This window comes from Capra hircus, chromosome 18, assembly GCF_001704415.2.
Source record: "Capra hircus breed San Clemente chromosome 18, ASM170441v1, whole genome shotgun sequence".
Taxonomy (NCBI): domain Eukaryota; kingdom Metazoa; phylum Chordata; class Mammalia; order Artiodactyla; family Bovidae; genus Capra; species Capra hircus.
Genome location: NC_030825.1, coordinates 28,066,051 through 28,084,110, shown reverse-complemented (window position 1 = coordinate 28,084,110; position 18,060 = coordinate 28,066,051). Strand labels below are relative to the sequence as shown.

The 18,060-nt window shown below is 40.3% G+C and overlaps 2 pseudogenes; both read right to left on the bottom strand.

Annotated features, from left to right (window-relative positions):
- Nucleotides 3,331-4,284, bottom strand: LOC102169410 (annotated as a pseudogene).
- On the bottom strand, nt 4,461-15,317 carry LOC102169123 (annotated as a pseudogene).

Genomic DNA, 18,060 nt, shown 5'->3' with positions numbered 1-18,060 from the left:
GTGCAGAGACGCCGCAGGCGGAGTGCAGAGACGCCGCAGGCGGAGTGCAGAGACGCCGCAGGCGGAGTGCAGAGACGCCGCAGGCGGAGTGCAGAGACGCCGCAGGCGGAGTGCAGAGACGCCGCAGGCGGAGTGCAGAGACGCCGCAGGCGGAGTGCAGAGACGCCGCAGGCCCGCTGGGGCGCTGCACCCTACCAGGAGCCTGAGCGGCACACCTGCGCCAGACTGGCAATATCTCGGCCTCCTCCTGGCTCAGTCAGTTCAGTTGCTCAGTTGTGTCCAACTCTTTGCGATCCCACGTGTTAAAGCAGGCCAGGCTTCCCTGTCCATCACCAACACCGGAGCTTGCTCAAACTCATTTCCGTCAAGTCAGTGATGCCATCCAACCGTCTGTTCCTCTGCGGTCCCCCTCCCTCTCCTGCGCCCAATCTTTCCCGGCATCAGAGTCTTTTCCAATGAGTCACTTCTTCACATCAGATGGCCAAAGTATTGGAGCTTCAGCTTCAACATCAGTCCCTCCAGTGAATATTCAGGGTTGATTTCCTTTAGGATTGACTAATTTGATCTCCTTGCTATCCAAGGGACTTTCAAAAGTCTTCTCGAACACCACAGTTCAAAAGCATCAATTCTTCAGCACTCAGAGCGCAAGAGCTCACACCTCTCCATTTTTCTGATCAGAGAGTAAAACCTTCCTCTGCTTCTGGACCGAACTCAGTATCATTCTATTGGTTTGAACAACGCTGGGCAGGAGGACCCTGCTGGGGCTTGTTATCAATTTTGTTGATCAGGTTCTTGTTTACCTGTTGTCAGGTTCCCCCACTAGAATGTGAGCCCCAGTTACCATGTCTCTCCTGCTCATTTCAGTGCCCCACACTGTACCTGCCCCAAACAGGCACTCAGTAAATATGAGAATGAAAATAAAGCTAATGAGGGAATGCACGAGCATTCTTTGATTATAAACATCCCCCGACAGGTTAGTCTCCAAGTACGACCTACAATATGTAACTCAACATTCCTGGAGCACAGGAAGAAACATGCCCCAGGAATTGCCTAGCAGTCAAGTGGTTAGAACTCCATGATTTCACTCCTGAGGGCTTGGGTTCAATCTCTGGTCAGGGAACTAAGATCCTGAAAGCAAAGCAGGATGGCAAAAAAAAAAAAAAACCATGCTCTAAAGAAGTCCTTAATCCCTGAACTAGAGTTATCACACATCTGAGCACACATTCAATACACTAAGAATGAATGATACAGAATATGTGATGATTGCTTTTAATCTTTTATGCAAAGATAAATAAAGAATAATATACACAACTACTTTCTTCCTTTTGAAATATCACAGTTCATCAGTCTTTAATCAGGGCAGGTATGCGCCAAGGCCCGCTGGCAATGTGTTTACAATTTCTTTATCCACCTCTTCTTTGCTGTATTGTCATGCACTTGCTAATTACACAGTCCTCAGTATCATATTTAGGAGTCTTATTCTGGTAAAAAGTAGAAATTTCCTTTCTCTTTAGCAATTATGGCAAAGTTCCTGGTGCTTTGAGTGACTATTAGCATTGTAACTAGCCACATAGATGTCCCTTTTATTCAAGGTATTCAGTGTCATTTGAAATTATTATTTTGTCTCTCTAATAATAGGCCAGATACATGACAAAAGAAATCTGGTCATAATTGTTCTCCTTTATATTCCTCTCCCCACACCATCCCCAGTGCATAGAACAGTACTGAACTCAATCCTGCTGCTGCTGCTGCTGCTAAGAAACTTCAGTCGTGTCCGACACTGCATGACCCCATAGATGGCAGCCCACCAGGCTTCCCCGACCCTGGGATTCTCCAGGCAAGAACGCTGGAGTGGGTTGCCATTTCCTTCTCCAATGCATGAAAGTGAAAACTGAAATTGAAGTTGCTCAGTCGTGTCCAACTCTTAGTGGCCCCATGGACTGCAGCCCACCAGGCTCCTCCATCCATGGGATTTTCCAGGCAAGAGTACTGGAGTGGGTTGCCATTGCCTTCTCCACCTTGGCACTTAACAAATTTTTGGATGAAAAAACAAATCATTGAATGAATGAACCAATTAACTGTGTCTCAGTGTTGCCAGTGGATTTCATGAGTAAGATGCCTTTCTACTCTTTTCTGTTTCATCAGCTTCAGCTGTACTGGGTTACTGATGTTAACACAGGCAGAGTATAGAACCTAGCTTCAGTCAGTGATTGTCATTTCTATAATAAATCCAATGATGGGTTTATAATAAAGCAAATTGAGTGATGTTAACTTTGTGTCCCATGTTCCCCATTTGTGAACTCAAGGTAGCAGATGCTGTCTTTGCTCTGACACCATCGGCAGCTCCTTATATTTCCAAGGACTGCTTCTCTGCCTGACGGTGCTTTTGGAATATGGTAACATGACAGTGCCTGGGAACTAATGCCCCAAAAAGATGATGGATAAAATCTCCAGCTTCTCTGTCCTTTGGTGGAACAGTTCTGAGATTATACAGGATTTCCAGTGGCATTTGGAGCCCTGGTTGCCCATGGTAGACACCCCTAAGTCACAAAAATTCATTTGGTTTTCCTTCCTCCCTTGGTCCATTTCTCCACTCCCTCAGAGAAGACAGAGTGCCTGCCTGCCTGCTAAGTCACTTCAGTTGTGTCCAACTCTTTGCAACCCTATGGCCCGTAGCCTACAGGGCTCCTCTGTCCATGGGATTCTCCAGGCAAGAAAACTAGAGTGGGTTGCCAGGCCCTCCTCTAGGGGATCTTCCTGACCCAGGGATTGAACACGCATCTCTTATGTCTTCTACAAAGGCAGGCGGATTCTTTACCCCTAGTGCCACCTTCTACGGCTTCTAGGGAAGCTCTAGAAGACAGAGTATCTGAGATAATTTTCATGGGATTGAATACAAATCCCTGTCCCCAGGTATCCTGTCAGGATGATACCAGGGAAGACATTGGGGAATCATGTATCTATCGCATAAAGTTGTTGAAAGGATTCACTGAGTTAATACAAGCAAAGTGATTAGAAAAGCACCTGGTATACAGTCTGTGGTCCATAAATTTATTAGTTGGTATCTAGTATTATTTGTCTCCTCTGACCTGCTAATCTTGGTTCTCTATTTAGGTCCACAATTTTCCTCTTCGTAGCTGTCTCAATCCCCAGTCAATCTCTGAAATTTCTAGGTGAAGTTCATCTACCTCCTTTGAACCCACTTTTTTAATGACTCTATGCATTAGCTTATATTAATGCAGCAGAGGGGACCAAAGCTTTCAAGTACTGCACACATTTCACAAGATACACTGCAGGAAAAAAAAATGACTAAGAAGGATCAATAATATCCTAGGGTCTTGGTGGACACCTTCCTAGGGGAGGTGGACTTCTGATTCCTGGTGGAGGGTCTCAGTCCAACAGGGGCAAGCTTATTGGCATCCCTCGAGTATGGGAAGCCTAATTGGTGGGCCTATGGGTGGTCTCATACCATGTGGCCTCCTAAGTTGCTTCAGTCATGTCCGATTCTTTGCAAACCCCAAGGACTGCTGCCCACCAGGTCCTCTGTCCATTGGATTCTCCAGGCAAAAATACTGGAATAGGTTGTCATTTCCTTCTCCAGGGTATCTTCCTGACCCAGGGGTCAAACCCATGTCTCTTACATCCCCTGCTCTGGCAGGCAGATTCTTCACCAGTAGTGCCACCTGGAAAGCCCATACCAGGTGGAGGAGCCATAATTCCTGGAGGTGGGACTGCTCGACCAACAGGTGTGGGTGTAACCCCCCTTCCTGGGGGATACTGAGTTGGGGGTCCAGCAATGCTGGCAGTGGCAGCAGCTGCTACAATACCTCTTCCTTGTGGAGTCATGACTTGTTGGGATGGGCCCCCCGGCCCCATGGACAAGGCCAGTTAATCCAGCAAGAGTCTGGGGAATTGGAACACCAGCTGGAACACCTCTGCCAGCTGCTCCACCGGCCCCCAGCGTCACCAGTAAATGGTACTTGAGCAATGCCAGTACCTTTACAGGGTATTCCCTCCACTGTCATGGAAACCAAGTTCTCCCGGGCAGCCACACGAGACCCCAAACTTGCTTTTCTTCATACTCTGAATGCTCTGAATTCTTTGCCTTGATCTTCCTAAATTCATCACAGTCACAGAGGATCGAGTTCACCTATTTGTCAAAACCCTTAAAAGGACCAATGAAGATCCAACCATCCTGCCGGACGCATCTCACCTGTAGTCAATGTGTGGCAGCATCTTGCACCTCTTTCCCAGAGTCACGATTGCTGTTCCACCAACTTCCATGTCCACAGGACAGTTTCGGGATCCTTAAGACCTAAGAAAGCCTACGGATTAAGGTATGATGCAGGTTCTCCACCACACACTGCAAGCTGGGGCAGAAGCTTCCAATAGTAGAAGAAGCCTCTTTGTTTTGATCTGTTTCCTCTTGGTATCAGCTACCTGGCCATTCTGATACTGCTTTAATGACCTCTTGGTGTCTCAGCTAAGAAGACCTGTCTCAGTTCTGCCTGGACATCTACCACAGGTACTTGCTCCTGCTCAGTGACTGCCTCCGGTACAGGTGACACCGCTGGCTGCTCAGTGAGGCTGCCCTCCATTTGACTTGGGGTCCTACCTCACGTACAGAGCTGCTCCATAGTCCCCCTCAGGTGTAGACTGTCCCTGGCCTGCTCTGTCGCGCCGCTAGCCACTCCTCAAAACAGAACAGGTCAGGCATCTCCGGGAACCGCTCCCCTCCACCCTGCTCTTTGCCACCGGCGCACCAACGAATCACGCCTGCCCTGTCTGCGCATGCGCAGCAAGCCCCTGGCCCCACTTTTGATAGCTGCCTTTCAACTTGCCTTTCTCTAGGTCATCCCCAACAGCTTCAGAGGTAGCTGAACATGAAACTCGACAGATCAGACTTAAAAGGCTTACATCACTGCTGAAAAATGGCTAGATTTTTCTGTTTGGCCTTTTCTGTTCCACTAGAGAGATAATATTGCTAAAGCAATTGCTAGGTGAGCATTTAAGACAGACTGAGCGACTTCACTTTCACTTTTCACTTTCATGCATTGGAGGAAATGGTAACCCACTCCAGTGTTCTTGCCCGAAGAATCCCAGGGACGGGGGAATCTGGTGGGCTGCCGTCTCTGGGGTCGTACAGAGTTGGACACGACTGAAGCAACTTGGCAGCAGCAGCAGCAGTGGGTCTAACGGGCTTTCCAGGGGTTGCAGTGGTAAAGAACCTGCCTGGAGAAGCAGAGAAGCAGGTTCGATCCCTGGATTCGGAAGATCCCCTGGAGAGGAGTGGGCAACCTACTTCAGTATTCTTGCCTGGACAATCCCATGAACAGAGGAGCCTGGTGGCCTACAACCCATAGGGTCAGCAAGAGTCAGCATGACTGAGAGTGCACACTTGCAGGCACGTGCACACACACACACACACAGACACACCTCTAGTTACACGTCATGGTAAATATTTTATCTTTATTTATTGATAAAATAATTTGGTGAAGTTGTCCAATGGAGCCAGGATTAAAATTCAGAATTTTCTTATCTGAAATCTCACTCTCAAGCCACCACCACATTGCAGATCTAACTGACCGAGTATACTTGTTGGAAATCTCATTCTCCTTTCTCCCTAGTATCAGAGCTCTGAGTTTCTTGAGTTAATTTTTAGCTAAGATTTATTCTAGAACAATTCCAGAAAGTTTGACTTTATAGAAGCAGCTGTGTCAGTTCCCTTAATGTGTTATGAGTTATGACTCTGCTATATAAAAACTCTCGAATGTAGTCAAGTAGTCACCTTTTTGATATTTATGTTATCCTTTTTCCCAATGGCTAAAGGCTATGAAACACTATGAATATGCAATAAATACATCTTAGTGGATTGGTTTAAAAATTATAAAACAGTAAATTCCCTTTTGCATGTGAATATTTCTACAACAACCAGATAGCCTATATTTAAACTATCTGCCCCCAAAACATTTCTACACTGTTGGTGGGAGTTTAAGTTGGTGTACCCACTGTGCAAAACAATATGGAGGGTCCTCAGAAAACTAAAAACAGAACTACTATATGATCCAACAATCCCACTCCTGGACATATAGCCAAACAAAACTATAATTGAAAAAATACATGCTCTCTTATGCTCATAGCAGCACTATTTACAATAGTCTAGATGTGGAAACAACCTAAACGTCCATCAACAGATGAATGGATAAAGATGTGGTGTGTGTATAGCAATGGAATACTACTCAGCCATAAGAAAGAATGAAACAGTACCATTTCTGGCAACATGAATGTGACTAAATTTATCACACTAAGTGAAGCAAGTCAGAAAGAGAAAGACAAATACCATATGATATTACTTATATGTATATTCTACAAAACAGAAACAGACTCACAGAGAAGATGTGTGATTAGCAAGGGAAAGGTAGGAAGGGAGAGGAAGGGACTGGGAGTTTGGGGTTAATAGATGTGAACTACTAAATTCAGAATGGATAAACAAGGCCTTACTGTATAGCACAGGGAACTATAACCAATCTCCTGGGATAAACCATAATGGAAAAGAACATCCAAAAGGAATGCATATAACTGAGTCACTTTGCTGCACAGCAGAAATTAATACAACATTGTAAATCAACTATACTTCAGTAAAAAAAAAAATTAAAATAAGAATAAAAGTAAACTAGCTTCCCCAAAGGGGCTTCCCCAGTGGCTCAGGGATAAAGAATCTGCCTGCAAGGGCAGAAGCTGTAGGAGACCCAGGAGATGCAGGTTTGACCCCTGGGTTGGGAAGATCCCCTGGAGGAAGGTGTGGCAACCCACTCTAGTGTTCTCACCTGGAGAATCCCATGGACAGAGGAGCCTGGCAGGCTACAGTCCATAGGATTGCAAAGAATCAGACACAACTGAAGCAGCTTTGCATGCATGCAGCTGCCCCAAAATGTATAACCAAAATTATAGATTTTAAAATACTTTGGGGATGAATTAATCTGACATAATTGCAATATATATAATGAGGATGACTTCTCTTTTTCAGTTATATTAAATTATTGTAAAATATAATTAAGATAAAATTTACCCTCTAACCACTGTGAAGTCATACAATTCAGGAGTGTTAAGTATCAGTTCAGTTCAGTTCAGTTCAGTCACTCAGTCGTGTCCGACTCTTTGCAACCCCATGAATTGCAGCACGCCAGGCCTCCCTGTCCATCACCAACTCTGGAGTTAACCCAAACTCATGTCCATTGAGTCGGTGATGCCATCCAGCCATCTCATCCTCTGTCATCCTCTTCTCCTCCTAACATCCCCTTCTCCTCCTAACATCCTCCCAACATCAGGGTCTTTTCCAGTGAGTCAGCTCTTCACATCAGTTGGCCAAAGTATTGGAGTTTCAGCTTCAACATCAGTCCTTCCAATGAATACTCAGGACTGATCTCCTTTAGGATGGACTGGTTGGATCTCCTTGCAGTCCAAGGGACTCTCAAGAGTCTTCTCCAACACCACAGTTCAAAAACAACAATTTTTCACCACTCAGCTTTCTTCATAGTCCAACTCTCACATCCATACATGACTACTGGAAAAACCATAGCCTTAACTAGACAGACCTTTATTGACAAAGTAATGTCTCTGCTTTTTAATATGCTGTCTAGGTTGGTCATAACTTTCCTTCCAAGGAGTAAGCATCTTTTAATTTCATGGCTGCAGTCACCATCTGCAGTGATTTTGGAGCCCAAAAAACAGAAAGTTTGCCAGTTTCCCCATCTATTTGCCATGAAGTGATGGGACCAGATGCCATGATCTTGGTTTTCTGAATGTTAAGCTCTAAGCCAACTTTTTCACTCCCCTTTCACTTTCATCAAGAGGATTTTTAGTTCTTCTTTGCTTTCTGCCATAAGGATGGTGTCATTGGCAAATCTGAGGTTATTGATATTTCTCCTGGCAATCTTGATTCCAGCTGTGCTTCTTCCAGCCCAGCATTTCTCATGAACGTAGCATTTCTCATAGCGTTTCTATGTACTCTGCATAGAAGTTAAATAAGCAGGGTGACAATACACAGCTTTGATGTACTCCTTTAAGTATACTCACATCTTTGTACAACCAATCTCAAAAATTCTTTTCATTTTGCAAAACTGAAATGCTACACCCATTAACTCATTTCCCCTCCCTTTGAGTCGATAGCAACTAACTAACCTATTTTCTTTCTCTATGAATTTTTACTACTCTAGGTACTTCATGTAAGTGGAATCATACAGCATTTGCCTTTTTGCATATTGCTTATTTTACTTAGCCGAATGTCCTTAAGGTTCATCCATGTTGTAGCAAGCATTAGAATTTCCCTCCTTTTTAAGACTCCATTGTATGTATATACCACAGTTTGTTTATCCATTCAATCTTTTGGCAATTATCAATTATGCTGCTATGAAAATGGTTGTGCAAACACCTCTTTGAGACTCTGTTTTCAATTCTGTCAGATATATACACAGAAGTGACATTGCTGAGTCATATAAGAATTACATTCTTAATTTGGGGGGAACTGTTACACAGTTTCCATGGCAGCTGCATCATTTTATATTTCTACCAACAGCGCACAAGGGTCCCAATTTCTCTACAAGGTGATTCCACTTTTTCTACTATCTCAATGTCACCACATCTTGGTCTCCATCTTTTTTTATGCTTCCTTATCAATTGTAAAAACCCTATTTTACACATTTTTATTTACCTTTGAACAATTTTTTAAAACTAATATTCACTCACTGAGTGCCTACTTTTGATGATGGGAATTTTTTTTTAATGAATAAGCTCTAGCCCCTCAGCTCTAGAACCTCTCTGACTAGTATAAAACATATAAAAAGACTGCAAAATTATAATGTGATATGAAATATAATCATATAATGTATGTCACCTGATATACATGTATAAAAGGAATTCCCAGATGGCTCAGTGGTTAAAAAAAAAAAAATCCACCTACCAATACAGGAGACACAGGTTCAATCCCTGGGTCAGGAAGTTCCCCTGGAGAAGAAAATGGCTACCCACTGCAGTATTCTTGCCTGGAAAACCCCATGGACAGAGAAGACTGGTGGGCTACAGTCTATGGGGCTGCAAAAGAGTCAGACATGACTTAGCAACTAAACAACGTATTTTAAAAAAAAAAAACAAAAACCCTGTAAGAATGTTAGCTGATATTTTGAAGAAAAGACAGCATTATGATTGGATATAGACTGCTGAGAAGGAGTTTCAAGTCCAAAGAGCATAAAAGAAAAATTCATTATTAAACCGGCAATTTTATGATACATATTATATACAAAGGCAGATGGGTTTGAGAGATTGGGACTGGGTTGGTCCCCAAAAATATTAAATGTCATGCAAAATTCTTGTTTATGTTTATATCATGTAATTAAAATTCCATTCATGAAAATATAAAATGAAAGGATAGACTCCACTCCCCAGAGATTAGCTGCCTCTTGTACACCAAACCCAGCCCAGACCCAGGCATACAAAGTTTAATGCTTAGACCATTGCAATTTAGCCCAGTCCTCTGGGACTATGAAGGGTCAGGAAGTAGACATACCATGGTCAATCTGATTTAGAGTATTTTTAAAAACCTACCAACCATGCCTCCACTAATCTCAACATGTCATAGAACCACTGTTAGCCTAATTAAGGGCCTCCCTATAAGGGGCATTTTCCAGTGGTCATGTATGGATTTGAGAGTTGGACTATGAAGAAAGCTGAGTGCAGAAGAATTGATGCTTTTGAACTGTGGTGCTGGAGAAGACTCTTGAGAGTCCCTTGGACTTCAGGGAGATCCAACCAGTCCATTCTAAAGGAGATCAGCCCTGGATGTTCATTGGAGGGCCTGATGTTGAAGCTGGAACTCCAATACTTTGGCTACCTGATGAGAAGAGCTGACTCATTTGAAAAAAACCCTGATGCTGGGAAAGATTGAGGGCAGGAGGAGAAGGGGACAACAGAGGATGAGATGGCTGGATGGCATCACTGACACAATGGACATGGGTTTGGGTGGACTTTGGGAGTTGGTGATGAACAGGGAAGCCTGGCGTGCTGCAGTTCATGGGGTCACAAAGAGTCAGACACGACTGAGTGACTGAACTGAACTGAACTGATAGACATTCCTGAAAGAGAATCTTCACCAAACTTGCATGGTTAAAATCAATCACAGAAAACTGATACAGATTCCAAGGACATCTGAATATACAGTTCCATCAAATTATAAACCCACACAGACGTATGTGTCATTTATATATGGCAGGTAGAGTAATATGTATATAAATATGTGGGGGATATACATCTTTCAAAATTATTACCAAGATTATATGTGTGTGTGTATATATATCCTAAAGAAAGAATGAATACCATAGAAAAGAGGATGCATGCATATATGCTAAGTCACTTTAGTCATGTCCTACTCTGCAGTCTCATGGACTGTAGCCTGCTAGGCTCCTCTGTCCATAAGATTCTCGAGGCAAGAATACTGGAGTGGGTTGCCATGCCCTTCTCCAAGAATAGAGGATAAGTAGATGTTATTGGGAGGTATGTATATTCATAGAATGGATCAGTGGATCTTTGGGGAAAAGTCATTACTTCTTGCATTTATAAGGCAAGTTCACTGAATGATGTTTTGGGGAAGTTCAATTTTAAAAGATAATACACTTTCCACATAAAAAGCTAACTATTAAGTAGTAAATCATAGATCAAGTTAGTTAGCATTACCAAGATAGCAGAAAAGGGCACTTTTCAGATGCACAAAGTAAGAAATTTACTACCAAAATAATGTTACCACGTGTCTGATTATTTTTACCCATGGAAAGAAAGTATGATACACAAGTCTTTCATTAATGTTTGGATGCATATGGACTCACCTTATTTTCTCTATCCCTGGAGCCAACACTTGTGTAATTATTTGATATATATAATTTTTTTATCAAAAGCATTGGTGCACATCAGTGAGAACTTTCAACCACCTTGAAAATGACTTTTAGAATATTTCATTAGCAGACTGTCTTTCAGAGCCTGAGTTGACATTCATGTTTCTTCATACCAGTCTTTCATCCATAAAACCCTTTGTTCTGCTGAACAGTTTTCAGACAATGTAGGCAATCAAAAAAAAAAAAAAAAAAGGAAAAGGAAAAGAAAGAAAGAAAGCATCCATTCCAGCATTTGATCAGTCTTATTCAAATCTCATCTATTAATAATCTTTCGAAACCTAAGAATTTTATTTCCCTTCTTTCAGTATCATATTTTTTAAAAAGCCTCCCAAGTTTAATGAAATGGGAGTTTGATATGTCACAGGAATGAGGCACAATTCATGGTTATATTTTATCCACTTCTGTCACTTTCAATAAAGTATACAGGAAATAACTGCTATGTTCAGTTAGAAGATTTATTTTTAATTACAGAAGATTGAATTTTCAGCACTCAAACAACTGGGGGAAAAAATACTCAATTACTTAAATAGCATTTTATACACGCCAAAAAGATAATATGTTCAAAATGAAATAATTCGGTCAGATATTTTTCAGTTGTTTAATAAAAACAAAATATTAAGTGATTATTTTGAGAAGCAACATGTTTCTAACCTGTCCTATAAAATGGGTGTGTTTTGGAACCACAAAGACTCAGGACTATGTAAAACATGGATAACCACTTTGTCTAGTCTCCACAATGCAAGAATCACATTGACTCCCCCAACCCTTCCAATATTTATGTGCAAAATATATGTATCATTTCAGCTGAGGTACTTAGGAAGCTTAAAAATGGAGCTATTCCTAAACAAGCAAAATTTTACCATGTCTTGGCATGTGAAAGCACATAATCTGTGAAATATGCACATTTCAAAGCAGAAAATCCTGCTTTTCCTGTGCAACTATGCCTACTAATCCCACTACCATAATTTAAACAACCATCTGGAGCATTTAGTCATAAGGGTTAAACACAAACCATTAAAAATAAAGAAACACTAAGTTCAGCTTGATTTACTATCCTTTATATATTTTGCTTCAGCCTGTTGTATAAAGGGTCCTTTAGGGGCCAAACTGGAATTTGCCAGATTCTTTCTCAGAATAGAGATTTTAATTTCATCTTTTGTTCTATACTTTAAAATGTCCAAGTTTCATTATGTTTTATTATTTTGTTGTTCAGGCTAATTTGCTTTTATCATACTTCATAATATTATGGTTTGAGAATGAAATAAAGAGTAAAATTTGGTTTCAAATTATGTATCTTAGAAGAGAGAAATGGGAATTGTCAAAAAGAAATTAAAGAGTTATAGAAGCAAGATTCTTTTTTATACTTTTCTTTCCAAAAATGTTACTAAGAATTTCTAAATATGTCAAAATACTTCTTAAACGAGAGAACCGCATTTAAAATACTCATAAGAGTACCTAAAAGCAACTTTCAACCCCCTTCAGCCAGTTAGACAGGAAATACTTCTGTCAAGTCTTAGAACTCAGACACTGTAATATCAGGATGAAAATGGAACCAGTTAAGACTGGAGAAAAACTACTTTCTAAGAAAGCTTTCCAAAGAAGCTTCATGGAGAGAAAAGAGTTTAGCAATAAACTTGAATTCACATGAGAGATATTCCAGCATTTGTGCAAAGCTGATAAGGCTTCTCAAACAAGAACTGAACTTTCTCGGGATAGAAGGGGTTAAAACTCATTTAAGGAAGACTACTCCTGGGAGGAGCGAATGGAGCAATAAACTGAGATGTAACACACACTGAAGAGGGATGGGGCCGCACTGAAGAGCTAAATAGAACACAATAGCTGACTGCGTGCATGCATTTGGATTATGCCTTTGGGATGTTTTTAGGGTTTTGGACATTTGAACATTTTGTATTCAAAATTTTCGCCGAGCACCTGCTATGTTTCAAACACTTCATTAGGCACTGAAGTTATACAGATGATGGTAAGACTTACAGTTTTGCAACTTGACAATGGTGAGAAAGAGATACACAAACAGTAGAAACCATACTCGGAATTTTTAATTTTGACCTTTTCCCAAACTAGCAATCTGCAGTACAATACTCTCTTGATGCTGGGCAGAGGCAGCGAGTGGCAGCTCCCGTTACTCCATGACTGGAGTAAACAATGGATAACAGCTACAACCATCATGTACCTAGACAACCACTCTGTTTTCACTTACAGTACAAAATTCAATAAATTACATGAGTCATTCAATAATTATAAAACAGGATTTGTGTTGGACAGTTTTGTCCAAGTATAGGCTAATGTAAGTGTTTGGTGGGTTAAGTGTATTAAATTCTTGGCTTCATGGTGGGTTTTTCCGGACATAACCTCACTGTAAGCTGAGGAAGATCTGTAATGACATCTAAAGCAGAATCCCTACTCTCCAGGGGGGAGAGAGCATGTTGGAGAGCTCACATGCATATAAATGAACTTAGCTACAAATCAGAAATGGACTCACAGACTTAGAGAACGAACTTATGGTTGCCAGAGCAGGGGAGAATTTGGGGAAGAGATAGAGAGTTTGGGATCAACATGTACACACTGCTACGTTTACAATGGATAATCAACAAGGGCTTACTGTACAGTACGGGGAACTCTGCTCAATGTTCTAAGGCAGCCTGGGTGGGAGGAGAGATGGGAAAATGGATACACATATAGGCATGGATGAGTCCCTTTGCTGTGCACCTGAAACTATCACAACATTGTTAATCGGCTATACTCCAATATAAAATTACAAACTTTATAAAAAAGAGAGAAAGTAGCAGTCAGGGTTTCTGCCCTCCAGCCCCGCCCTGCAAAGCCCCGGGATCACATCCCAGAGCTCCTTCAGGCAGCCTCCCAACAAAGCTCTCCCACAGCAGGTTCTAACAGTTGCACCCTCCTCCTGCCCCGTTAAGCAGAGGAACAAGCCAGCATCACCCTCTCACCAGCCCTGTTGGAAGGCACTGTCGCACGGAGCCTCCCTGCCCCTTTCCCACACCTTGGTAAACCATCGCTTTATTAAGCTCTCCTCAAATGACGCAGTTTGAGAGTGTGATCTGTTTGTGGCTGGCAGCCTGGGAGACAACAGTTCTTATCTCCCTCTCTCGCTCACCAACATTTGATGCCACTGTCCCCTCTCTTCTTATCTCTGACTCTTGCTGCTTAGTCTCCTTAATGAGTCTGTCTTGGTGTGGTCAAGAAACAGTGACAACATTTATCTTCAACAGCCCTCCCACGTAAACATATCCTCCGAGTAAAAGCAATGTGCTCTGATGGAAACACGGCTTCAAGACAAGATCCCTAGGCAGGGCCTTTACTTGTCACACACATACACATACAGAATCCAAATTAGTTTTGTGAGGTAAAAGTCCTGTTTTATGACAAGTCAAGGACAATTTAAATATAAAATTCTTCTCTCTACCCTGTGCATTGTGTGGCTGTGTTAGGCAGCGAGAATACTTCCCTCACTGGCAGGAGCACCTGCTCAACCACAGAGAGCAACATTCTCCTAGCATCAGCAAGACAGCTCCTTAAAGGACTCCTTATTCCTTCTTGCTCTTGGAAGGGGTCACATGACCACCAAGATGCTGCTTAGATTTGGAGTATGTAAAATGTTGATAATACTTCATTTGACGTACAGTCCTCTGTCTCAAAAAAACTTGTATGACTATGCCTTGATTTCTAACTGGCAGAACAATTCTCAGAGCTTTCTGAGACGCTTTTCCCGGGTTATATTCCTCAGATTTGGCTTGAATAAAATTTTCCAGTTCTTTCTTAGATCAACTGATTGATTTTTTTCTGACAGTTTTATACCCCTCAGTTCAGTTCAGTTCACTCGCTCAGTCGTGTCCAACTCTTTGTGACCCCATGGACTGCAGCACACCAGGCTTCCCTGTTCATCTCTTTATGCCCCTAGGCACCTCCAAAAAATAAATTCTGAGTTGCTCTGGCTTCTCTTCCTCTGTTTATCCCTTAAATTCTGTTTCCTTCCAGAGTTACATTTGACCTTTCCCATGCTTTTCTCTTTTTATTATATAGACTCTTTCTGTGAAGCTTCACATCTGTGACTCTGATTTCCAAGTCAGAGGAAATGCTCAACACTTTCAAATGCTTAGCATAATAATACTAGTCCTCTCCACTGACCTTCAGTCCCAAATACCATTCTGGGTACTGGACAGCTCCCTTTAGGAGTCCTCAAAGGCCTCAAACAACAAATTCAAAATCGAATCATCAAGTACCCTCTAAAACTTACTCCTTCTCTTGTTCCATATCCTACTGAATGGCACTGGTCTCTGCTCAGAATTCCCAGGCACAAAGCTATGAGTTGTCCTTCATACCTCTTACTCCATACATCTCGAATCTATCCCCTCTTCTTTCCTCAGTCTCACTGCCTCCTAATTAAACTGCTGGAATCAAACCTTACTCTTCTATAATCCACCTTCCATATCACTTCTTTCTGATGTTTCTAAAATAAATCTTATCCTATCACTCTCCCGTTTTATTCTTTAATGACTACATATTACATTCAGGATAATACATTCAAGCTTTCCAGAAAGACTTGCAAGACCCTTGCCTGCATTTCGATAGATAAGCCTGTATCTATGGATAGATAGAGAGATAGACCTTACTGGTTCTAGCTCTCTGAAGAAGGCTTACTAATACAAGCTGTGACCTATGATAGAAATACAGTTTATATCACCATCAACATGCAGCACAACACATGCACACATACACATCAAGTATATAACTAAACTAAAACCAAATCTCATGCCAATTATTTGTTATTATAGGTGCTGAACTGCCGAACTTTTTTCTATTTTATTATTAATGCTTGTGTAACTTTTAAAATTACTTCTATGATTAATTAATAAATTTGACTTTCAATTAGAAAAACAAAATTATGTAATGTTAGTTGAATCCATTTATTCCAAGACCTTCTTCTGAGATTGCAGTCTTTTTTCCTGGCTTTTGGTTTGATTTCATTTGATTGAAATTTTACAGTAATCAAGTAGATCCAAAGACTACTTATAAGCTATTCTTCTCAAATCTTGAAATTTTATTTATTATTATAGTATTTGCTATTATTATTTATTTTCTTTTTCAGCTTTGTAAACTTTATCACAAATTGGTATCTGATATATAATGCAAATTGACTGGAAATGCTCATTTTTATCAGAGTAGACCTCAATCAGTCAGCACTTCCTAACACAAAAGCTCTAGTGTGATATTCCACCAATTTATTACAATTTCCTCAAAAAGAGATGATTTTTAAAGTTATTATTAGAAGTCTACCTAATCATGAACACAAATAAATAAAACTTAGTCATATGGTTTTATTTCAATATAATAAGTTTACATTTTATTGTTTTTGATTCTGTGGCATATCATTATTATTTTTATAAAGTGATTGTTAACTACCATCAGTATTTAATTCAGATTCATTGACTATTATTATGGCTATTTAATTATCAACAAAGCAAATTATTATTTAACTTTAATAAATGAAAATATATGAGTGCAATTAATTTTTCAAATAAAAGACATGCATTTTTTATTTTTATTGATAAACTATTTTTGATGTAATAGTTTTCCACTTAATGGACTATTTGAAGGAAGAATGATATCAATTAATATGTCTGTTAAGCACCACCATTTTCAAAAGTGATCCCTAATTATCTTGCTGTAGGCTATTTTGATAAATGTGAATGAAGTATCTGTGTATTTTTCCTACAACTAATATATAGCAAGAACTAAATTGGGCATTCCTTGCTTATATAATTTTCATCTAATTATATAGCCATTAGATATATCTCTCAAATGCTCAATAACTCTCTCTTTACAATCAACTCATGTTTAATTAAAAAGCAGTGATGAACTTGCTAACTCTGCATTAACTACTCATTTGTGATATAAAATTAATAGCGGGTCTAAATTATCTTAAGTGATTTAAGGATTTCCAATATACTCTCCCAACTTCAAAGGTACTTGATTCAAACAAACAGGAAATAAAAACATCATTAATTAAACATTTTCCTGTTAAATAATAATGCTTGCATTTCTATTTATTTTAATCTTAGAATATATTAACAATAAATTTACAAAACAAGAAATACAAATGACCGGTGGTTATATAAAATTTATTCAGTGCTGTTTATATATAGTGAAATGTAATTTAAAATAAAAAGGAGGAGGGAAGCTTATTTTGCTCTGAGTTTCTACCAGAAATAAAGACCAACGTGTGAATGGGGTTGTTACACAGTTTGCCATTCTGTCTGTCTCTGCCCTGCTTCTCTGCTTCCCATTGGACTTGGAAAGCCAGTTGACCTATAAAGCAGTGTGGACCAAAAGCATGACCCAAGAGGAACATTCATGATGCTCTGACCCAATGATATTATTTATATGGAAGTTAAAATATGAGAAATAGAGTGTATAAAGTTGATAATAAGAGCAGAAAGCAGCAAGAACTATTAGGTAAGACATCAAAACGGAAGCGTGCTGAAGAATAGTAAAAATTCTCTCGGCAAATTTCAAACATACAATAAAGCATTGTTAACTATAGTCACCATGCTGTATGATGACTTATTCCTCTTATTACTTACATACGCTTTGACCAATGTCCACCCATCTCCCCCACACTCACCGCCTGGTATCCACCATTCTACTCTCTGCTTCTAAGACTTTGACATTTTTAGATTCTACATGTAAGTGAGATCATATGCTAGTTTTCTTTCAGTATCTGACTTATTTCACTTAGCATAATGTCCCCCAGGTTCACCCATGTTCTCACAATGGCAGCATTTCATCCTTGTTTGTGGTTCAGTAATATTCCAGTGTGTATACGTATGTCTGTGTGCCTATATGTATAATTTTTTATTCATTCTTCTGTTGAAGTGTGCAGGTTGTTTCCACGTCTTAAATGCTATAAATAACACTGCAATAAACATGAGGATGTAGATATCTCTTCAAGATAATGATTTTACTCCTTTGGATAGATACCCAGACGTGGGATTGCTGGATCATATGGTAGTTTTATTTTTAGTTTTTTGAGAAACCTCTATACTATTTTACATAATAGCTTTGTCAATTTACTTCTCAC